This window comes from Schistocerca serialis, chromosome 5, assembly GCF_023864345.2.
Source record: "Schistocerca serialis cubense isolate TAMUIC-IGC-003099 chromosome 5, iqSchSeri2.2, whole genome shotgun sequence".
Lineage (NCBI taxonomy): Eukaryota > Metazoa > Arthropoda > Insecta > Orthoptera > Acrididae > Schistocerca > Schistocerca serialis.
Genome location: NC_064642.1, coordinates 609,891,341 through 609,916,533, shown reverse-complemented (window position 1 = coordinate 609,916,533; position 25,193 = coordinate 609,891,341). Strand labels below are relative to the sequence as shown.

The 25,193-nt window shown below is 43.3% G+C and overlaps 1 protein-coding gene and 1 pseudogene across 1 annotated transcript in view; one reads left to right on the top strand and one right to left on the bottom strand.

The window, feature by feature from the left end:
- The window catches only part of LOC126482346 (semaphorin-5A), a 666,998-nt gene that overhangs the window by 91,599 nt on the left and 550,206 nt on the right, over nt 1-25,193 (top strand). The gene's annotated exons all lie outside the window — the stretch shown is intronic.
- Nucleotides 12,526-12,643, bottom strand: LOC126482438 (5S ribosomal RNA; annotated as a pseudogene).

Here is a 25,193-nt window from a genome sequence, read left to right as displayed (position 1 = left end):
CTTATATCCTCCTTTCAAGACACTGTCCATTCCAATCAACTGCTCTTCCAAGTCCTTTGCTGTCTCTGACAGAATTACAATGTCATCGGCGAACCTCAAAGTTTTTATTTCTTCTCCATGAATTTTAATACCTACTCCGAATTTTTCTTTTGTTTCCTTTACTGCTTGCTCAATATACAGATTGAACAACATCGGGGAGAGGCTACAACCCTGTCTTACTCCCTTCCCAACCACTGCTTCCCTTTCATGTCCCTCGACTCTTATAACTGCCATCTGGTTTCTGTACAAATTGTAAATAGCCTTTCGCTCCCTGTATTTTGCCCCTGCCATCTTGAGAATTTGAAAGAGAGTATTCCAGTCAACGTTGTCAAAAGCTTTCTCTAAGTCTACAAATGCTAGAAACGTAGGTTTGCCTTTCCTTAATCTTTCTTCTAAGATAAGTCGTAAGGTCAGTATTGCCTCACGTGTTCCAGTGTTTCTACGGAATCCAAACTGATCTTCCCCGAGGTTGGCTTCTACTAGTTTTTCCATTCGTCTGTAAAGAATTCGTGTTAGTATTTTGCAGCTGTGACTTATTAAGCTGATAGTTCGGTAATTTTCACATCTGTCAACACCTGCTTTCTTTGGGATTGGAATTATTATATTCTTCTTGAAGTCTGAGGGTATTTCGCCTGTTTCATACATCTTTCTCACCAGATGGTAGAGTTTTGTCAGGACTGGCTCTCCCACGGCCGTCAGTAGTTCCAATGGAATATTGTCTACTCCGGGGGCCTTGTTTCGACTCAGGTCTTTCAGTGCTCTGTCAAACTCTTCACGCAGTATCATATCTCCCATTTCATCTTCATCTACATCCTCTTCCATTTCCATAATATTTTGGCTATAAAAATCCTATTTTTCAACATAATCTCTGTTCAATGCGACGGCCTTACGCCACCTTGCTGGGAGGGCCTGGTACCACTGTACTGGTCGACGTCGGAGTCAACGTCTTGCTGCACCAGTAACTTCCCCATCATCCACGTACTGCTTCCCGCGGAGTGCGTCCTTCATGGGGCCAAACTCATTGCTCTTAATGGTGTCCTGCTAGTCAGCAAGGAACTCAGCGGGCACACACCTTTGTGTACACCAACTGGTGGACAAGTTTGTCAGCACTACCAAGAGAGACGTCCAGTTGAGTAGCGAGGTGTTTGATTGTGATCCGTTGTTCACCTGAGAGTGTCCGCACGTTCCGACACTGCAGGAGTCGCGGCTGTGTTTGGCCTGTCGGCACGCGAAAATTCGGTCAGGTTTCCGCGACCTCGTTGCGATGATGACAGACGCCTCGCCCGACGACTCACCGCGCTTTTGTTCACTGCCAGGGCCCGTAGACATTCTATAAGCGCCAATGGATATCTATAAGGGTCTGGTTTTCCGCCAAAAGAAACTCCCTGCTTGGAACGCACCTCCGTTGCAGCCGCCATTTTGAAGGCTACGTATAGCGTAGGTACCTAATGGAAGTTGATAAGACTACAAAGGCTGAAGCGGGAATATTCCACGATGCCCCGCAACAAATATCGCATTTTTCAACCACCGAGAAAAAAAGTGTTACGTTACTTATTGATCGCAACTTGTAATATGACTTGGCAGTGAGTCCAGCAGTCAAGATACCGCAGCACTCAGCTCGGTACGGTTTGGCTATACTGTGCGAATACACACTGGACCACGGCTTCAGTGAGCAGGTGATGGGCCGCACAGACAGCTGTGGAGACAGCGGCGCCGCGGGAGACGCTCTGGCCGGCGCCTGCCGGCCTGCTATTCCCGACGTCGGAGACCCACGCTGCGCATCTGGCTGCTTCCTGTATTAAGGTGGCGCTGCGCCCGCAATCCCACTGCGCACGGACCATATCCCACGCACCCGAACCGCGTATGTCTAAGAGACACATCTACATGTACAGTCGTGGACCAAACGAGCGAGATCCCTAGCCTTTTCGTTATGCTGTTCCGAACAGCTTTAAAGTCTGCTACACAGCATAAAAGGCAAGGCGACGAAGTGCTACCAACATACTATGCACAGGCGTGACATTGAAAAACTATAGAACTTTGTCAGACTGTTTTCAATCATGTGTAAGACTATATTAATGCTGATAAGTGTGTTAAACAGAACTCGTAAATATAAGATATAAATGAAAGAAGAAACGCTAATTAGTATGAACTGTACTAATAAAAATGAATTTCAGATTATCTAGATAACATAACTGTTTTAGTAAGACAAAGTACCCCAGACCGTTACGAATTAGCAAAATATTATGCGCATTCGACCGCGAAATGGTCTGTGTCAACGTTCAGACCAGTCATACTGGATTACCTTTGCTGACCTACCATGAAAGTGTGCAAATTTACCAATGCGTGAAGATTCATAACGAAATTCAGTTAAAAATCGTTCAGTGCCACACTTGAGTCAATTCAATTACTGACAGAAGCGGAAAAAGTACGCAGTAACAAGTATGAAATTCTACAAGTGTTTCATATTGACATCCACAAGGCGCCAGTACAGAATAAAGGTAGCAATAAAAGTATTGGGTTCAGTCACATCAGCGCCCATATACCGATCGCAGCGGACAAGTGGTCAATAAAGACCCACCGTAAGCAGTTAGGTGGTGGGTCGTAAAATCAGGGCGGCAATTGAAAAAAAAAAAAAAACATTCCACCACCATAATGTTTGTTTCCCGTGAGTCACTTAACCACTTCAGATTCTTTCGATAAGGATTACTGTGGAGATTCTGTAAATTTTATAATGGTCGAGGATTTCTTCGTTGGGGGGATGCAGAAAAGGGTTTGTGACTGCATAAGGGATTTCTTCATTGGAAGAGCAGAAAAAGTTTTGTGACCAAATTGAGTACGGAGCGTGTCATCCTGGCTAGAGAGTCATCGTAGATGTGCCCCATCTGATGGCAAGTATCTGGACATCCGTCTGTCATGCGGAGTTGACAGCTAGAGCTCACGGGAAACGGCCTCGTCACCATAAAAGGAGGCGGGGAGCCAGCAGTAACAGCAGACTCGGTCGATCAGAAGAGCCGAGGGACTGCGAACGTAGACCCGTCAATCAATGGCAGCTGAGTGATAAATCCAAAGCTCCCCTAGTCAGCTGTTGGTGGTGTGATTGTGAAGTGCAAAGGTGAAAGATCAAACACAGCTAAACCAAGACCAGGTAGCAGCCGTCGGGCATTCCAGAGGGTGGTTGTAAAAAAATGGCCTTAATTTAGCGGAAGTGATTTCCAAAGTGCTACCAGGAGTACAACTGGCACAATGACTGTGCCGGGGGTTTAATGGTCCAGCAGCTCCTTGTGAGCCACACATTTCTGTATTCGGTGCCAAAGGGTACTCGGTGTGACGAGGAGAGCGCCTTGCTAGACTGGAATGGACTGGAAACGAATGGTTTGGAGTGATGAATCGCACTGTACCCCGCGGCAACCCGATGGAACGGCTTGGGTTTGGCGAATGTCTGGACAACGTTACATACCATCATGCGCAGTGCCAACACTGAACTACAGAGGTCGTGCTGTTACGCTGCGGGGGGGTTTCCGTGGTTAGTATTAGTGTTATTGCGCTTAGAAAACGCTAAATGCGGAGGGATATGAACACATTTTACAACATTGTGCACTGCGTACAGTAGTGGAACAACAGTTCGGGGACGATGATTGTTTACATCAGCCTGACAAAGCATCCTTTCATTAAGTAGCATCCGTGCGTCAATGGTTTGTGGACATCAACGTTCCTGAAATAGACTGGCCAGCCCGGTCTTTACCTGAATCCAATGGAACAAAAAAATGGCTCTGAGCACTATGGGACTTAACTTCTGAGGTCATCAGTCCCCTAGAACTTAGAACTACTTAAACCTAACTAACCTAAGGATATCACACACAGCCATGCCCGAGGCAGGATTCGAACCTGCGACCGTGGCGGTCGCGCGGTTCCAATCTGTAGCGCCTAGAACCGCTCGGCCACTCCTGCCGGCACCCAATGGAACATCTTTGGGATGAGTTAGAGAGTCACCTCCGCTCCAGACTCCAGTTTCCAACATCACTATCTTTCCTTGTTTCGGCTCTTGAGCAAGAATAGGCTGCCATTCCTCCAAAGACATTTTCAAGCTCTCATAAACCCGAAGAATCGACATACCTCTTATTTACTAACAGCTGTACGGATACTTTTGATCAGATAATGTAGAAGTAACAATAAATGTGTTTAGACACTTGCTGTTTAATGTTGTGTCTTGGTGACTGGCGGACAACATTAATAGTCGATGCCGCGGAGTTCACAAGATCCAACATATATAAAATAACGTCAGTGGTAACCTAACACATTTTTAGATGAGGCGGTGTATACAATAACATACTATCTGAAAAAAAAACCAAAGTTCCTACAGATGTTGAGTCAGATCTAGATACGATTATAAAGTGTTGTAGAGATTGACAACTTGTTTTACATGTTCATAAACGTTAATTTTTGTACTTCACAAACCGAAAAAAAATCGTATCCTGTGACTGTAATAAAAGTGAGTCGATGCTTAAAATTCTTCCTCACTCTCTCAATTATGAGTGTTTTCTATAGTGCAGTAAATAAGGCAGCCACGCGCACAACCCTACTACCCCGCTGCTCTTCAGCCTCATACAACTATCTCACAGGAAGGAGTCTGTAAGAGGGGGTCTGGCGATAGTGCTCACCATGAGACAGATCTCCTCTTCCAATGCAACGGTGATTTACAGGAAATGTATTCGCAACTGCGAAATACGAACCACCATCGTCTGTATATTTGAATAACGACAGTGAAAATTTGTGCCGGACCTGGACCCGAATCCGGATTTCCCGCCTTACGCGAGCGGTAGCCTTAGCCGCTTCGGCTATCCGTGCACGAATCACGGTCAGATCCAAATTTTCATATGTTGTCCACGTGTCACAGCCTGGGCTCGTACGTTACGTAGGACATATTTATTGAGAGTTGGGGGCCTGGTACTGGCAAATAAATACGAAGTAACAGTGCCTGCGCCGGCCGCGGTGCTCCAACGGTTCTAGGCGCTTCAGTCCGGAACCGCGCGACTGCTACGGTCGCAGGTTCGAATCCTGCCTAGGACATGGATGTGTGTGATGTCCTTAGGTTAGTTAGGTTTAAGTAGTTCTAAGTCTAGGGGACTGATGACCTCAGATGTTAAGTCCCACAGTGCTTAGAGCCATTTTGAACCTCGTGTCATCCACAGGCAAAGTAGTTTCTTTTAGATGTGATGATTGTCTCCTTGCCGGCCAGGGTGGCCGAGCGGTTCTAGGCGCTTCAGTCTGGAACCGCGCGACTGCTACGGTCGCAGGTTCGAATCCTGCCTCGGGCATGGATGTGTCTGATGACCTTAGGTTAGTTACGTTTAAGTAGTTCTAAATTCTAGGGGACTGATGACCTCAGATGTTAAGTCCCATAGTGCTCAGAGCCATTTGAACCATTTAACAGTGCCTGCGTTATTCAGAACTACGATTCACTGTTCCTTCGGACATGCATAAAATTTCGTATTCCGCAACGGTGGTTTGATGTCCAGGTGTTCAAAGACGTTATCGAAAGCATCAGTCGGCCAGCACTCAGCTCATCGTTTATAATAATGAATGCCACGCTGACATCCAAGGCTGGGATATGAAATAGTATGGTCACGTAGGATCAGTAATAGGAAAAAGAAAATTGGTAAACTCTTCAAGACTGACGACAACTATCCCACGAAATGCTATTTAGTAAGTTTCAAGTACCAACATTAAGAGAGAAATCTGGAGATATACAACCCTTACGTAGCGCTTTCGTAGGGACCGCGCAAGCAAGCTCAGACTAATTAATCCATTTAAGCAGTCGTTCATTCCGCGCGTCAGGCGCGAATGGAACTAGAAGAAGATCTAATACCTAGTACAATGCGTACGTAGCGTGGAAGGCCATCACTAATTCCCTTGTCCTCTGTGGGAAAGATATAACTCCGTCTCTAATAATCTGGTTGTAGACAAAAAGTTAAACCCCAGCCTTTCTTCCTTCCATCAGTAACTGTCCTATCTGGAGGAGTGACATTCCCCGATATTTTACTGTCACAAATATCTCAAAAGGGATGCACGCCCTTGCACTACATACAACCATGAACACCACTCGAATTTTGAATTAGACGTTGAGTATTTGTCACAAAACTCTTTCCTTTAACAGAAGTTCGACCTCTGTACCTTGTTTCAAAGGTCCTTTGTACACGGCCACTACTCCACACCTGCTCTGCCCACATTACGCCATTGCGTTGCTTATTTACGGAATTTCCTTCTGTGTAAGATCAATTCAGCGACAGTTTCACATTACCTGGACACGAACTCGTGCATCACCACTCTTACGACAGTTTCTTCATCGAATATATAAACCACTCGCAGTGCAGTAAAAACAGAAAATTGTTGTCCGTGAAAGTACTTAGACGATAGAAATAGAAGAGTTTGTTTATATTCGGAGAGGATGTATTCAGTACTTTAAACGTCGCATATTTTAGACGTAAACTTTGTCGAACGTAACGACAATGTAGATAGTTCCAGCATGCCTCTGTAATGGGAGACGACACAAATGCAAATAGGTAATTAGAATGTCAGTGAAATTATAACGCTATGAATGAATATTAATGAAAATTCGCTGTCTCGTAATTCTTGCAAATATCCATTCAATGTTGCGTGCTTCTGTGATCAGTTGTGATCACCAGGTAATGAATATTAAATATAATGGAGATAACTAGACTACGTACGTAATTCCAAGTAATGCAGCCCACGGTCGATAAACTAGGCTTGCAAAACGCTTCGCAGTACCTGCACGTCATCGCATCGCCTCAATGGTGGAGGGCGCAGCCACGTTAACGATATGGCAGTGACGATCCTAGTTTCCAACCTTGGAATTAAGAGTATCATCCGGAGAGCAGCAGGATGTGCAGAGAGACGAAGCTGTAATCTTTCTCTTGTGGCCCCCTGAGGCGCGCCCGGGTTCCCGGGTTCGATTCCCGGCGGGGTCATGGATTTTCTCTGCCTCGTGATGACTGGGTGTTGTGTGATGTCCTTAGGTTAGTTAGATTCAAGTAGTTCTAAGTTCTAGGGGACTGATGACCATAGATGTTAAGTCCCATAGTGCTCAGAGCCAGCCCCCTGAGGTGACATAATTTAGACACAGTAGGGCAACATTTCTCCTCTCCAACCTTGGTCACGTGCAGCACAGAAGAAAATTGAGTTCCTGCACTGCACCTCTTCCTGAAGATAATAAGTAATGAATGTGTATTTTTACTTTATTATCTTTTCTATTTATCTTTTGAATGAGTCTGTTTCAGACGAATATTGTTTTGATACATGGATAAAACTACTTTCTCCTTATGTTTAAAAATCGCAGAAATTTACGCCCTCGTTGATCAGTTTATTAATATTGCCTTCGCTAACAAATGCTTTACATCAACTATAACACAGTTGCTTAAACAATATGTCTGCGTCCGTTCCACTGTCATCGAGAGCACCTTTGAGTACATGAGATACGTATTTCACTGTTCGACATAATCTCACTTTTTTTAAACTTTAATGTAATGCGTTATTAATCTCCCACATATGTGTGATTTTTTTAAAAAAAATCATCTCCTTTGACGAAGTGAAATTTTTAATTGGTCGTTATCAAGCAATATTAATGTTAATAACTTCAAAGAATTGTCTGCAGAAACTGTTGACGCCTTGTAGAACACGTAATGTTTACAAAGAAATTAGTATTACCAGATGAGACCTCCATTCGACATTGTGATCTAAGAGCCTCCACATCTGTAAATATCTCGTCTGTAGCGTCACCTATCAGCATGCGTGGGGTATCAGTGACAATGTAGCAACGCGTTCCTGAATCAGTGGCAGATACGTAGAACAGATTAAAAGCGAAGGAGGAAGGTGGCGCAACTTCGATTTTATAATCGATATCAGTTAGAGATACAAAGATAATAAAACATAGTATCTCAGAATGAGTCAAAATAAATTAGACCGTCACGTACTCCAAAGGACTGATCAACAGGTAAAATGTAGCAAAGTATAACAGAATTAGGACGTAAATATATGACTCGCGTCGTCTTCCTCAACCAACAGTAGCGGAGAACGTCCAAGGGGAGAGAGAGAGAGAGAGAGAGAGAGAGAGAGAGGACAGGCAACCTGAAAATACCAGACAGCTTAATGCATGAAGCAGATGAAGATCATTATAAGCACTTTCGCATTTCATTGAAGTCGCTGCTTGGGCTTCCAGGGAAGGCGCAACGACTGCAATCCGCTTTGGAAATCTGTTTATTGGTTGCCTATATGCAGGAGTGAACTTATTCGATGCGACAATACGGAGCAAATGATTTGTCTACATGTTCTGACACACCTGCCACTTCTGCAACTACGCCACGGGGCATGTTACGAATCGAAATTTGCAGATAAGCTCTATCGACGGATTGAGTTGTTTTCATGTATGTGTTGTACCTTCCGCACAGTTGTCTTCTGAAACCCAATGGTACTTATGAATCACCCTGTATTTAAAATTAGAAAGTCTTGGTTTTTATATTAAAGCGCGGTCCCTCTTAAAATCATAAAAGACAGACAATTTTTATGTGTGGGCTTAATCGGCGGAATGGTTCGGTGAAAAGCTGATATGAATTATTGTCAGCATTCAACATTCATAGCCCCCCGCCCGCTCCGTCACGTCAAATTCCCAGTGGCGGCCAGTCAAACGAGTAGCATTTGCTTAGGAAATATTGCTAAGACTTTTCAAAGAATCGTTAAGGGAATCCTTCCACACCTAATATGATCCAAATCAGAACACACAAAGTTTTGACCTACTGTCGCGAGGCGCGGATTCTTGAGCACTTGAAGCCGGCGAAAACTACCTTCACTTATTAACGATATATAATAATATAATAACAGAATATTTCTTTTGAGAAATGCCGGTTATTGGCTGAAGATTACCAAAAAACATCAGATGGAACATTACAGCACAGAATTTCTTAAAATCCGTAGCGTCTGACGGGTAGCTTACTGGCTGGTGATATCACCACCCGCCGTGAACCTTTTAGCGGGGTATTCGTAAACCAAATAAACAAATTCCTTTAGAAAAAAGGTAAGTCTATATTTTTATACAAAATATTTTTTGTTGTGCCAGTTATATTAGTATCAAATACAGATAGTTATAATGCGTTATTTTTAAAATTGAAACACACACACACACACATATATATGTATATATGCCGCTCTTCATAAAGAAAACAGTTTTTGATCGGTGTGTCCTACCGGTTTAAACGTATGGGTTTGAAACTTGGACTTCAAATGAATTTTTCAAAAGGAAACTTAGAACTTCTCAGAGAGCTATGGACAGGTCAATGTTAGGTCCCACTAAGAAAGATCGACAGAAAATTGAAGACATTCGAGCAATAACAGGAATAAAAGGTATTATAGAACGGGTTAAGACTCTAAAACGGTAGTGGGCAGGACATATTGCACGAACGAAGGATGGAAGATGGACAAAATCAGTTTTAGAGTGGAGTCGCAGAGAAAAACGAAGACTCCCAGGGAGACCACCTCATCGCTGGGATAAGGAACTCAGGAAAGTTGCGGGCTTCAACTGGCTGAAGACAGCAGCGGACAGAGCTGCATATATATGTATACGATATGTAATAAGTTAAAATATTAACTGGTGGCGGAACAGAACAGTACCATAGTAAAGTTTTATAGACCTTTAGACTGAACGTGTGTTGCAGGAAATTTTGTGAAAATTATCTCTCAAAAATGCATTTTCGCATTAAAAGCCTATTCAGCGACACTGGGGGTTTATTATTTAACTGTATAAAACTTTAGCACACAGTTGTATGATTTAAGGAATCAATAAAATATTATACATGGTGATTCATCCGTCCCAAACTAAGAGTTGTATGCAACCCGCAACGCCGTCAAATAGCACACGCAAAATTTTCATATTCTCTCGCTCGTTACTTGCAAACTATTAGCCGTACAGAAAAAATGTGCAGGACATTTCTCTACGAAATTTAATGAAGTTAAATTTTGTACAGGGATACGTTTTCGCTACAGGCCGTACTTTTGAATAATTTAAGAAAACGAACAAAAGTGGCCTTCAAAAGTGTTAATCTTCAATAACTCGAAGACAGTGGCCTCCAGCAGAAACGTATCACAGAACAAACTTTACCTACATTAAATTTCCTACAAAAAGGTCCTCTTTATTTTTTCTGTAGGACTAATAGTTTGTGTGTAGCGACTGAGAGAATATGAAAATCTCCCACATGGTTTCTGAAGGCACTGCGGCTTGCATAAAACAGATAGGGGCAGTTGAGTCCCTCTATATATGCTTTCCCAGGAGGAATGGTTAATATTCACGGATACTGCAGGAACTATCATTTGGAGCAAAATTGTCTACTAAACACGGGCTCTAAAATACATCCCTTAACAGCTACAAGCACTTCTTCATCTTCAACACTGCAAGCTTTTTGCTTTCCACATTCTGGGAGCAGGTAGTACGGACCAAAAACAAATAAAAAACTGGCTAATAAACATAAGTTATAAACTGCATACCTTAAGAACTATGGGCACTTGTGCCGTAGGAGAGATGTGTTTCACAGTATTCAAGTTGAAGAATTCCTCATGTTTACTAGACTGTTTTGCTTTGAATGATCGTTCCTGAGTACTGATCATTCCTCCTGGAATACCCTGCATATATATATACTCAGCTGCCCCTATCTGTTTTATGCAGGCCGCAATGCCTTCAGAAACCATGTGCGAGATTTTTATATTCTCTCAGTCGCTACACACGAACTATTAGTCCTACAGAAAAAATAAAGAGGACCTTTTTGTAGGAAATTTAATGTAGGTAAAGTTTGTTCTGTGATACGTTTCTGCTGGAGGCCACTGTCTTCGAGTTATTGAAGATAAACACTTTTGAAGGTAACTTTTGTTCGTTTTCTTGAATAATTCAAAACTACTCCCTCTAGCGAAAACGTATCCCTGTACAAAATTTAACTAAATTAAATTTCCTATAGAAAGGTCCTACTCATTTTTTCTGTACGTCTTATAGTTTGCAAGTAACGAGCGAGAGAATATGAAAATTTTGCGTGTGCTATTTGACGGCGTTGCGGGTTGCATAAAACCCTTAGGTTGGGACGGTTGAGTCACCCTGTATAATATTTTATTGATTCCTTAAATCATGCAACTGTGTGTTAAAATTTTATACAGCTAAATAATAAACCCCCAGTGTTGTTGAATAGGCTTTTAATGCGAAAATGCATTTTTTAGAGATAATTATCACAAATTTTCCTGCAACACACGTTCAGTCTAAAGGTCTATAAAACTTTACTTCGGTACTGTTCTGTTCCGCCTCCATTTCTTATTTTAACTTATTACATATCGTAAACAGTGCGAGGGAGACACTTCCTTTCAGCCACGTTGAGGAAGTACGTAACAGTTCCGCTGCTAGGAACTTTATTTTTCGACGACCGTAGTGGCCATTTCCTAGAGACGTGGCGAACGAAACGTCGCCGTTACTCGGCCGACGCCGTTTACGAGCGGCGCGGCCGGTGTCAGCAGCGCGGCTTTCCCCGGGCTTATAAGACTTTGTTTAGAATCGCTGGATGTGGGTCGGCGGCCTTGCAGGTGTTATTAGTGCGGGCCGTTACCGCGGGATGTTAATGCGGCGAGATGCGCCGGCCGCTTGCGCCTATCTGCGCTTGAGCGGTGATTCACGGCTTCCGTGGGAACGCCGCGGCTGCCGCGGGCGGCCGCAGTTCCGCGTTGCTGCTCGTAATCTCCTGCACACTGCTGCTCGCACCCGCGGGATGACTGCCCGCCCATTTGGGCTCTCTTCTTACTCTTTGCGAAGCGTTTTTAGATTTCTGAACGAGGCAGAACATAGCAGGTGTATTTCAGTTCAGTAAGTCTACTGTATAGATAGAGGTACTCAAGGTACCCTCCGCCACACACCGTCAGGTGGCTTGCGGAGTATGGATGTAGATGTAGATACAGATGTATGCACAAGATAACTTTGGACTTAATACAAGACGATCGTTGCAAAGAAGAAAACGGCAACCAGCTGCTATTGGACTTAATACAAGACGATCGTTGTAAAGAAGAAAACGGCAACCAGCTGCTATTAATAATGCTATTTGTTTACAAAAACAGCGCCTTTAATAGGTTTCGAACCGACAGGTTCATTTTCAGTCGGCTGTTCACGTTCGGATTACTTTTCTTGTTGTTTACATTAGTTGTCAGCTGTTTATTTCCCCTTAGTGGTCCGCTTAGCCATTCATAAATACAAAAATCACTCCGTCGTCAGGCCACGAGTGGCCTACCGGGACCATCCGACCGCCGTGTCATCCTCATGGAGGATGCGGATAGGAGGGGCGTGGGGTCAGCACACCGCTCTCCCGGTCGTTGTGATGGTTTTCTTGACCGAAGCCGCTACTGTTCGGTCGAGTAGCTCCTCAATTGGCATCACGAGGCTGAGTGCACCGCGTAAAATGGCAACAGCGCATGGCGGCCTGGATGGTCACCCATCCAAGTGCCGACCACGCCCGACAGCGCCTAACTTCGGTGATCTCACGGGAACCGGTGTAGCCACTGCGGCAAGGCCGTTGCCTTATTCGTAAATACAATAGATAATTTAATTTAAACTGTAAAGTAGCTATCACAAGTTAATATAATGCGTGATTTATGTTTAACTGTTAGTCATAATTTGTTTCCTTTTGCATACATCAATATCTACGTAATACCTATTTCTATAATATTATCTAACAAATAGATTTCTTTATTTGTCTATTTTAATTGTAACTAGCCAACAGCCTTGCTGCAGTGGTGACACCGGTTCCCGTCATATCACCAAAGCTAAGTGCTGTTAGGCTTGGCTAGCACTTGGATGGGTCACCGTCCGGGTCTGCCGAACTGTGTTGGCAAGCGGGGTACACTAAACCCTTGTGAAGTCAACTGAGGAGTTACATTAGTGCGAAATAGCGGCTCTGGTCACGAAAACATAACGGCCGGGAGAACGGTGTACTGACCACATGCCCCTACATAACCGCATCAGATGATGCCTATCGGCAGAGGATGACACGGCGGTCAATCGATACCGTTGGGCCGTATGAGGGCCCGCTCTAATAGAGAAAGAGTTTCAATTGTAACTAATGCTCATTCAGTGTAAATTGCAGCTAATGACACCTTTATACATTGTAAATTTTCTGATGTCACATCAGTGTAGCCTACATACGAGGGCGTTTGAAAAGTCCGTGCAAAGTCCGAGAGGTCATATTTAGTTAGTAGCATCTTTGGAAAGAACGCACACCAAGTTTCAGCCATATTGGTCTATTTCTTTGTGTTTGATATTCGTGTGAATCAAGGAAGTCGACTGATTGTCAAAAAAAGGACGAAAAAGGATTTCGGAACTTCGTGTGGTGATTAAACATTATTTTATGAAAGGAAAAACGCCTCAGGAGACTAAAGAGAAGCTTGATAAACATTACGGTAACTCTGCACCTTCGATTAGAATAGTTTATAAGTGGTTTAAAAATTTTCGGAGTAGCCATATGGGCACAAGTGATGCTGAACGTTATGGACCCCCTGTGGAGGTTACGACTCCACAAATCGTTGATAAAAACCATGATATGGTGATGGATGACAGAAGAGTTAAGATGCGTGAGATTGCTAGTGCTGTAGGCATCTCGAATGAACGGGTACATAATATTTTCCATAAACATTTGGACATGAGAAAGCTATCCGCAAGATGGCTTCCGCGATTGCTCACGCTTGGCCAAAAACGGAATCGTGTGAAGTGTTGCAAGGACTGTTTGCAGCTGTTCAGGAAGAATTCGCAAGACTCTAAGCGTCGTTTCGTCACTGTGGATGAAACGTGGATGCATTACTATACTCCTGAGACCAAACAACAATCTAAGGAATGGGTTACCAAGGGAGAATCTGCACCAAAAAAGGTGAAGACCATTCTTTCCACCGGAAAGGCTATGGCGACTGTCTTTTGGGATTCGCAAGGGATAATCCTCATAGACTATCTGGAAAAGGGTAAAAATATTACAAGTGCATATTAATCATCGTTATTGGACCATTTGAAAACCGAGCTGCAAGAAAAACGCCGACAATTAGACCGCAAAAAAGTCATTTTCCATCACAACAATGCACCATCATACACCTTAGCAGTTGTGGTCGCAAAATTGATGTAAATAGGATTCCAACTCGTTTCACATCCCCCCTATTCTCCACACTTGGCTCCCTCGGACTATTATTTGTTGCCCAATTTGAAGGAATGGCTGGCGGGACAAAGATTTTATTCAAACGAGGAAGTGATTGCAGCAACTAATAGCTATTTTGCAGGCTTGGACAATTCCTATTATTCGGAAGGGATCGACAAATTAGAACAGCGTTGGACGAAGTGTATAAGTCTAAAAAGAGACTATGTCGACAAATAAAAAAGGTTTATCCAAAACACGTAAGTAGTTTTTATTTTTGCACGGGCTTTTCAAACGCCCCTCGTATCGTAACATCTCTGAGAGAGAAATTCTTTGTCATTAATGTATCTGTGATATCACTGTCTGTGTGTTCAGTCTTCCGTTTCGCGAAAACTATGTTGTGTGTGTGTGTGTGTGTGTGTGTGTGTCTGTGTGTTTGTGGGTGGGGGTGAATATTTATATATCAAAAACTGCTTCATATATTTTTTACTAATCCGTGAACACAACATAATGACTCGGGAGTTCATTTCGTTATTTGGAACTTTTACCGTTAAATAGCCTGTTCCGCACACTGTTTTTTGCTTTAAAGTATCACCAAAGTACTTTCGCCGCACAGGAGGAAAAAGAGGACTACTAATGTACACAACGACAAATATAATCTAAACATGAACAGCTGTCTGAAGACGGGCATGTCGGTTCCAAACCGGCAACGGCACTATTTGTGTATATAAGTAGCATTATCAACAGTGTTTGGTTCCTGTTGTCTTCTTCGTGAGATTGAACTTGTATTTTGTGCATGACCACAGTCTCAAAATATCAGTGTTCGACAAAATAGCAACTTGGCGCTGTTCTGGCAGCGAAGGAATCGGTGTTGGGATGATGACTTCGGGCCGGTGCGGAATATTTCCGCCCGTTGCCAACCTTAGTTACTGAAGAATACGACACACCATAGATTGTTGTAGGCACTGTGAATGCAAAGTTGTTTCCAGTTGCTGCATGCTGTACGAGAAAGGGATGCGGCGACTGCAGTCATTACGAAATAAATAATATGTACTCGCAGTTGCGAATACGCACGACCATCAGCTGTATAACGGAACGACGACCGTGAAAATTTGTGCGGCACCGGGACTCGAACCCGGATCTGCTGCTTTACGAGAGCGTTCGCCTTAACCGCTTTGACTATTCGTGCAGGACCCACTTCCACCCCCAGACTTCCATGTGGTCTGCCTCCGTAGCTGCGCGGAGAGTGCGGCGGGTACCTAACCGATGGCGCTCGGGTTCGGTTCCCGGCCGGGTAGGAAATTTTCTCCGCTAGGGTACTGGATACCCTCGCATCCGGTATCATCATAATTGATGTTGATATTGAGTGACAGTATAGGAACATCCCGAAAGGCAATAAATTAAAAAACAAAACAAAAAACTTCCACATGCCGTCGTCCCTGCGTCACAACCTGCACTTGTATACACATTACGTAATTCCCGTACAGGGGAGAATGTTTTAAATGAAAGTCGCTGCCTGGTATCGGCGAATAAATAGGATATTGCAGTGCCTGTGTTGTTCAGAAGCACTACGGCGACTGCAGCCGTTATGAAATACGCGAGATATATTCCCAGTTGCGAATTAGAACAGCTATCAGTTGTATAAGGGAAGACCACAATAAAAATGTGTACCTGGGCGGGACTCGACCCCTGATTTCCCTCTTAACGAGAGCAGTGGCCTTAACCGCTTTGACTATCCGTGCGCGACACACGACCAGACCCAAACTTCCATTTGTCGTCGTTCATGTGATTAAAATGTCATCCCTTGCACGAGAATTACAAAATGTGCTATGATGCAGGAACGACGATATGAAAATTTCTCTATGTCCATCTTTTCGGCCGTTCAGTACAAAATGCCAAATCAAACACCTTCCAGCCGTCTATATTTCCAAACTTTCATTTTATTGGGCAACAGATAGCATTCAAAGAGTGGTATCTGTAGGTTTTAGAGACATCGATCACTTCAGACATCACCTGCCGACCATATTTTGACCGGAACCGAGGTTGGAATCTTCCTACACGTCTGTCCGGGGTCCTGAAGATGGAGCAATATATCGCCGAAACTGTAGCCCTATAAAATAACAATTTGGAAATTTGGACGGATGAAAGATGTTTTCCAGCGTTACAAAAATTTCATGTTGGGAGAAGGAGAAAATACAGAGGAAATGGTTCAAATGGCTCTGAGCACTATGGGACTTAACATCTGAGGTCATCAGTCCCCTAAACTTAGAAGTACTTAAACCTAACTAACCTAAGGATATCAAACACAACCATGTCCGAGGCAGGACATGTGACTGTAGCAGCAGCGCGGTTCCGGACTGAAGCGCCTAGAACCGCTCGGCTACAGTGGCCGGCAAACACATATGACAATCAAGTCTAGTAGACTAGTCATTCCTAAACATGATCAAGTAACTGTGCAGAAATAAGAAGATAGCTGGTTGCTGTGTCCCACTGTGAACTGGTGATGTTTTAAGTGACCGCTGTCGCAAAAATGTACAGATACCAGTCTTTGAATGCTGGCCCCTATTATTACTGGAATCGAGGTTGGAATCTTCCTACACGTCGGTCAGGCACCATAATATATTGCCGAAACTGGAACTCCAATAAAATAACAATATGGAAATTTAGACGGCTGGAAGGTGTTTGATTTGACATGCCATATGGAAATTTGGGTCTGGCCGTGTGTTGTGCACGGATAGCCGAAGAGGTTAAGGCGACCACTCGCGTAAAGCGGGAAATCCGGATTCGAGTGCCGTTCTAGCACAAAGTTTCATTTACGTCGTTTCCTTTTACGGTTGATGGTTGTTCGTATGCGCAACTGCGAATGCATATAATATGCACCAAGAAAGAGTAATTTGGTAATGGTGAGTATGTGGGGGGTGGGGGGAGGGGGGGGGGGGAAGGAAGCGGAGTGTAAACATTTAGAGGAAACCAAGGCTTGCCTACAATAAGCAGGTTCAAATGCAAGTGGATTGCATACGTTATGCAGAGACGCAAAGGCTTGCATAGGATAGACTAATGTGGATAAGTGTATCGAACCAATCTTAGGACTGAAAACGACGACGACAACAACAACAACAAGTTGTACCAGAACTACTACTACCACTACTACTACTACGACAGAAGAGAATAGGTACGAACCAGCATCTATCGTCAAGTATCTCTCTTATTGTAAATGACGCACGACTACGTACCAAATGAGTCGGAAACTAACGAGAATGTGTTTGAGTTTTTACATTTCTTTGTGACAGGAACAGGCCCAATTTCAAGTAGTGCGACCCGGAACTTGGTGCAGCGAGGGAAGAGCACGTGTTTCTGGGGAAACTGCGCTGAGTTACCCTGAGTGATATAAACTGCAGCCCAACGATAGGACGGTATATTGAGCACGGCGACTCAACTCACTCTCTCCTATTTTCCGGGAACTAAACTGGTACTTCGTGTGTAATGACCTCTGCAACAACGGTACTTTAACTGTGAAAATTCGCTACAGACATTTCTAGAGTCACGAAAATGTCACGTTGGGAGAAGGAAAAAATACAGAGGACAACGACCTTTACTAGTCATTCCTGAACATGATCAAGTAACTGTACTGAAAGAAGAAAGTAACTAGTTACTGTGTCCCCATTGCCAATAGACGTACGGTTATTCGAAATCTTAGCTTTATTCTCCATAATGCATTACTCCTCTGGTCGATTAGACCTCGTTGTTTTACGTCCGTGTGTATCTCGTACAGAAGCGAGGGACAGTCATGTACTCATTGTTCAAACTGTTCTTTATTGCTTCTTTTGTCTTTCGTTATCTGCATTTGTTAGAACGTTACGTTTGTTCACAGCAAACGAAGTAAAGCAACACGACATTGTCTATGACATTATTACAATTTCACATGGGAGGTCTACAAGGCGCAGGTGGTGTGATTATGCGCATTCCAGGACCCGTAGCTATTGTTTTCGAGCATGCATGATTTAAAACACTACTGCTGCGCGCAGCGTAGGTGAGCGAAGGGTGCGTTGGTAAATACACACCGCTCGAGTGCTGATCGATTTATGATCCAAGCAATGCTTATGATTCTCAAGCGACAAGCAAACATAGCCAGGTTTTGTTAGCTCCTGAAATTTATGTGAGATGCACTGCCAAGACCACACCTGTATTTACGCCTATTGAATATTCTGATTGAGACTGAAATCCGTCAGAATTATAAACTGATAAAGCCCTTAATACTATTGTACTCAAAGTATACTAAATTAGTTACTACTGAAGAGAATATGAAAAATAATCAACTGTTTCTCATCGTGTAAATTGTTTTCTACTTTAATATCTGATAAACAGTGGAGTTTTTTAAGCCTCAGACTAAAGATGATTTGCGTTTTGCTAACTGTAAATCTTGAACAGCGTTTCATTCCATTTCGCAGAAAAGCAGATCGCAGTTACAGTTAAATTCGGTGCCGCTCAATATCACAGGAGTAGTGCACTGTTACATTACCTCACCATGATGAATGCGTACTTTTGCAAATGGAGAAACCAGCCCACTCAAGTAAAACAGTTGTCGCGTTCCATCTCCATATAAGACAGAAAGCTACATTTGCTTTTTGATGCGATGGAAGTGTCCCGTAATTAATTTCTTAAATATCTTAGTGCTGCACTGACATTTAAACAACTCTGCTTCACAAAATCGCCGGAATATTGTGTCCCTGTTTCGGGAATCAACGCAATAACAACTAAGACAGACGCACGTCTGAATGAAACCTCAAGTACTTTTACTTGCATTGTCAGGTCTACTCCCTCTGAGTAGGTTGCCTGTTCTGCTCACAGCTACACCTCTGGGTCTGAACGGAAAAACTGACGGGATGAGAATTTCTAAGAAGACAGAATCCCATAATAAGGCACTCCTAAATAGCCCTTACCAGAAACCACCAGCCTTAGGGACACAGTCGTTCCCGATGTCAACAGGAAGTGGAAAGAACGCTAGAATTAAGATCCACCCCAGAAGGCCCCTAATTCAATATCCAGCGAAGAAGGCTGTCCCTAGTGTTCAAAACTCAAGCACATCAGAACGGAAAAGAAGGGTGTGTCTACATCTGGAGGAAGTGATGTTATTGTTAAAGTGCTGCTTACGACTGTGCGGAGTAAGTTACAAAAGGATATACTATGAAGATCTGTCCACTCATGCTTGTAAAGGAGGCCTGAAAGATTTGCAAAAAGTGACCAAGAGTGCTGTCATCTGGCTATCAGTTGTCAACATTAACTTGTTAATACATTGTGTGTATATGTGTATGTGTTCTGTGATATCATACGATGATGATGACGATGATAATGATAATAATAATGTATTATACAGGGTGAACATCAATAAACCGACAAACTGCAGGGACGGATCCCTGACTGGAAATGGGAAAAAAATGTGCTATGAACAAATTTCCGGAAATGGACGGTGTGCATGCAAGGACAACAAAAAAATGGTTCAAATGGCTCTGAGCACTATGGGACTCAACAGCTATGGTCATCAGTGCCCTAGAACTTAGAAATACTTCAACCTAACTAACCTAAGGATATCACACACATCCATGCCTGAGGCAGGATTCGAACCTGCGACCGTACCGGTCGCTCGGTTACAGACTGAAGCTCCTAGAACCGCTCGGCCACACCGGCCGGCGCCGCTTGCGTAGAGCTTGTGCTATGAATCGTCTGAATGTCCTGTAGAACCTGAGGATCGGGATCCTCCAGATCTGGTGTATGCATACTTCGCCGCCTCTTTGCACGTTCGTTTGTGTGCAAGGACGCAAGATAACACAAACGCCTAAAAAGCCCTTTAAATGTTGTGTGATGTGGTTGGTGTGCTTGAGGGTATTTGTTTAGTAGAGCTGTTCTGCTTCTCGACTGTTTTCATTTGCTTGGCCGTACACAAACACCTTCTCGGCTTGTTTCCGACGTGAATGCCGGACCATTCTGCAGCTTAGAGTGCGCTACGTCAATCACACAGCGTGCAGCACACAACGGACATACGGCACGTGGTCAGAGGAACTGTCGTGAATCAGCGTGTTCATAGGACCTTTTTCCCTTCATTTTCAGTCAGGAATCTGTCCCTGAAGTTAGTCGGTTTTATTAATGTTCACTCTGTATTATATATATATATATATATATATATATATATATATATCGTATGCATCATTTAGCTTACAACAACAAAACTGTTTTTACATACTTAACAAAAAATACGTATGTACAACTGCTTATGCTACATAAACACTTCAACCCACGGCCCAGATTATACACGAATGTCGGAAGACAATCCAATGGAGCGCATTGTCGGAAGTTTCACGTAGGCTCCTGATACCATCATGGAAATTTCTGTTAGGACATTCATTTGCAATGGGGATCCTTGTCTGGCTATCACTACTGCCGCACATAGTGTCAGTGCAAAAGCTCCCCTTGTACATTTTCCATTTGCACGTATCCTCTACAATCGGAATCTATTGAGCTGTACCATCATCTTCTAAGGACTCTGGAACAGTAACAGCTGGATTGTCAATGAGTTTGTGCTCCCGTGTTTTCGCGGCTTGGCACTCATGTTTCCATTCAGCGTTCCTGTTAATCCCAGTGCAGAACATTTGGATTCCTTCTTCATATGGTAACCTTCTTTAACGGAGACGTCTTCTAGGCAGCAACAGTGAATTTTCGTCAAGAGGGAGTGATTTATTTTTACAAACTTGCTGATACAGATTGTAGAGAGTCTCCTTTCGACGAAGGTGAGCTGGAAAGATGTTCGAAAGTATTGGTAACCAGCATGTAGGTATAGATCAGACTGTGTGCAGTCATTACATACGGCTTCGAACGCATCTTCGGATATGTTGGTCACGTCGGGTGCTCCCTGGCCACCTAACTGAACAGTTTCAATTAGACTAAGTCTCACAGAAAGCGTTTCGAATATAATTTCAACATCGAACACAAATTATATACCAATATTGTTTCCTATGTAAACGACAGTTTTGAGAGGCAACTTGAAACAGGCTCAGACTTTCTCACCTGTATTTTGAGGGATTCTCCAGAAATAATAATTATAATATTAATGATAATCGGTAGAATACCAAATATTATTGAAAGAATATCGTCCATTCGATTTTCTTCTACGTGCTCTCCGACTCTCTCAGTTCCTTTCACCTCGTTTACGCATGGCTTGTGCTTGACTGCGTTCACAGCAGTGCATTGTTTGTTACAGTCTGCTCGAGAATGTTTCCAGGAAAAGACAGCACTGATGAGACTATCAGTGTCGACACTGATCAGTTAAGCCATAGACTTGCGATATCGCGAGTTCTTTTTTCCTCACATGTCATTTTCTACGAACAGGCGTAGTACAGATGTTGATAAGAATGGTGCGTCGCTTGTTATACGAAAGTGTTTCAATTATGAGTCCTTCTTTCAATATACAGATTGTGCCGGTCGATTTAAGATTTGTAATTTGAATCCGATTCTCATGAAATTTATCTTGTGACTAATGGAAGCGTAAAAAAGATTTTATTTACCAAACTGTTTCGCTGGCGGTCTTTTAACGAAACTAATTCTGTTTCCTTAGTCCTGTTCGCTGCTTGTGAGTAACCTGTTAATACTAAATCATATCACTCAGGTGCCTTGCCAGAAGGCGTCTCTTGCTATTTGTTTGCCCATGTGAAGGTCATCAGTCCCCTAGAACTTAGAACTACGTGAACCTAACTGACCTAAGGACATCACACACATCCATGCCCGAGGCAGCGCTGTTCCGCACTGAAGCGCCTAGAACCGCTCGGCCACAGCGGCCAGCACCCCACTGGCCAACTGCGTCCCGTAGCCTAGACGGTCAGCCACCCAAGTGCCAGCGAAGCCCGACGCATTCAACTTCGGTTATCTGGCGGGGACCGGTGTTACCACTGCGACAAGGCCGTTGGCAGAAGATGACTGAGAGTCACTAAAATTCTGTTTAAATTGTGCAAGTTATTGTGTCTTAACAGCACATCGCATTTTGCTTTGATGAATGACCAAGACTTCTGTACAGGTAACAACATCTGCTATGAGACTGTTAAGTTGTTCAATTTTTATTGCACGTCCTTGTAATGGCCACGATATTTTCAGTCCTGTAATGTATGTGTTCTATTTGAAAAGCCAGCAAGCAACATTGATCATAATATGTTAGGAGTCAGTTGGATATTAAGTGACTTTCCTTCTGGGTTGATCTTTAGAGCTGAATATCTCGAAACATACACTTTCTTGGTGGTTCACTCTGGCGTAGGACCTTCAAAGAGCTGACGTGCTCATCAGTGAAGTTGTGTAAGCCGTTGCTGCTGCGCAGCTTCTCAAATACTGCTCCCGCGTTAAGACGGTTATACGAAATGATGAATTTTGGTGTGAAGTGTGTGGCGGGACGTGACTGGCGTCAGGTTTTGCAGGAAGAGAGGGGTCCGCGCCGTGGCCTTGATCACGGCCGGCCTTGGCGGAGTCTGCAGAAGCAGCAGGCAGCACGAGCCGACTCATCCGCCGCGGCTGCGTCATCGCAAATGTTGGACCACGGAGATCAGCATTTTCCGCGTGCACGTCTCGAGGATGAAAAAAATTCACGAAGTGTGACCTTCATCCACATATTTTGCTATTTATCAGCGATTCGGTTAGGATAAAACATTACCTGTGTGTCAGTTTACTTTCGTATGGATGCACAGGTGAAAGATTCGCAGTAGTGGGTCGCACGACCACCTATGTTAATCACTTATATTTTCTTTCTTCTTCTCCTTATTTCTCTCTATCTTCGTTTTGCCTGCTTAAAGAACGGGACTGAACTTGATATTTGGCTTGAAGGTTTTTGCCTTCTCGTCCTTCCATATGAATTCATTACATGTGTAAGCGTTCATCTTGATAGCATTTTGCCAGTCTGCTTTTTTTTTTTTTAATTTTTACGTGAATCTGTTCTTTCTCACTAGCGTTCGAAAGATTAGACGGTTTATTATGCTTCCTTCTCTGATGTTCATGTCTTGTGAATCGTCGTCAGGTTCTTCTAACCAGCTGTTTTTGACTCTCTTTGAATTAACACAGGGTGTCCATAAAGTCCCGCTATCAGTACAAAAAATCATAAGTTGGGAAATGCTAGAGACAGAACGTTGTACCAGATCTTCAGCGTGTGCCCTAGTCGTCGCTTCTAGAAAATCAGGGTGATATTCTAGCTACGCCCATGTACCGGTGTGCGCCGCAACATTAACAGTTCCTATTGGTTTATTTATTCCTGCACGAAGGGCAGCAGTGTCGTAGATGGTGTTTGGCATACGCGATCCTCGGAAATAAGAAGTGCTCTCCGAACCACGGTGCGACTCAGTATTTTCCACAGACACAAATCACTCTCGGAGGTGAAAGAGGTGATAAGGGACAGCGAAGTGTACTGGGAATTATTGGGGATCCAACACCAGACCTTTATGTTTTTAGTCTGACGCCTAATCTTTGAGTTACCGATGAAAAACTCGACTGCTCGAGCTTCAGTAGCTTCTGTGGTGACGCAGTGCAGTTCACTGTTGCGTGCGTTTGCTCTTTCATTAATCAGAATACACGCACAGAAGCTTAACTACGAAGTGAATCACTTACAACAGACAGTAGATATATTTAGGTGAGATTAACATCAGCTTGGGGAGTCCTGTCGCCTCAGAACTAATTATTCTGGCAATACATCTCTTCCAGTCTAAAAGAAAATGGCTACGTGTGAATTTCCCTGTTATTGCTGGAGCGGCAACTTGCAGTATTTTTAGATTTGTTTCTTTCCTTGCCAGTTTTTTCTGTTACGTTTGAATCACGCAGTAGATTACCAAAGGGCTTCACAAAAAACCATTGACTCTGCACTACGGTGCATCTTGGCGTTTTCTAACGTCAACAAATCGTTGCCACAGAAGAAAGAAGTGGTATGCGACAGAAAATAGTTATTATTGGAAGGACCCATGATCGAACTCCAGTTCCTTGGAATTGTAATGTGGCGCTTTCTAACTTTTTTTTTCCAATTGAGCTATCAATCCAGTTTTTACAGTTATGGGGTAATCTGCTGATCAGCAAACAGTAATACCACAATTCGACGAACCAAACGTTGACAATGGTAATACGACAATTCGACGGACCAAACGTTGACATTGGGTGCAAATGACAGTCAACGTCGTAAAATAAATAAGGGTATACATCCATTTTTAATCTGAGCACAGTGTTCATTACATCATAGAAGAATACACTTATCTTTCGATGAATCAGACTGGCTTTCGTTTCCCTCCCAAGGCTGTCGTCCCATATTAAACTACTTCTCGCCTACGGTCGTACATAGTGTATCCACAGCTCTACTAGATGTCGGTAGAGCTTTGACAAGTGATTGTATCAGTACCAAAAAGACGAGTGTGTTCTTCTTGGTTAATTTTTGTGTAACTTCTGTATCTATAGGGGTACTGAAGTTACTACAAGTAGACTTTTTTAAAACAAAAAATGTTTTTTTAACGGCCTTTGAGTTGAGCGATAGTAAGGCTCATTAACTTTTGCAGGGGATTCCTAAATTGTAGGAAACACTTCACGGCATTCGCTTCAGAACTGGTACAAATTCGTCGGGCAACAGACCGCGCCGCTAGAAGTGTCAACATAACTGGCACTGCTACGAGTATCCTACAACTTCCACACCGCTGGCAACGGGTTATACACAATGCTAGTGACTACTTTGAAGTTCAGTAAAACTTTGAAACACGCATCTATTTTGTACGAGCTGTAAATAAATAGTTGCCACTGTTAGAGTTCCAGCCCTCGTATTTTTATTCTCGCAACTTATTGTTTCCAACTGTTGTCAAAAATAAATGCCAACTCGTTTTTATCACACTTGTTTCGTAATGCTTTGAACGAAGAATCTTTGTCTGTCGGAAAGAGCGATTTTCGTGTCATCACATTCAG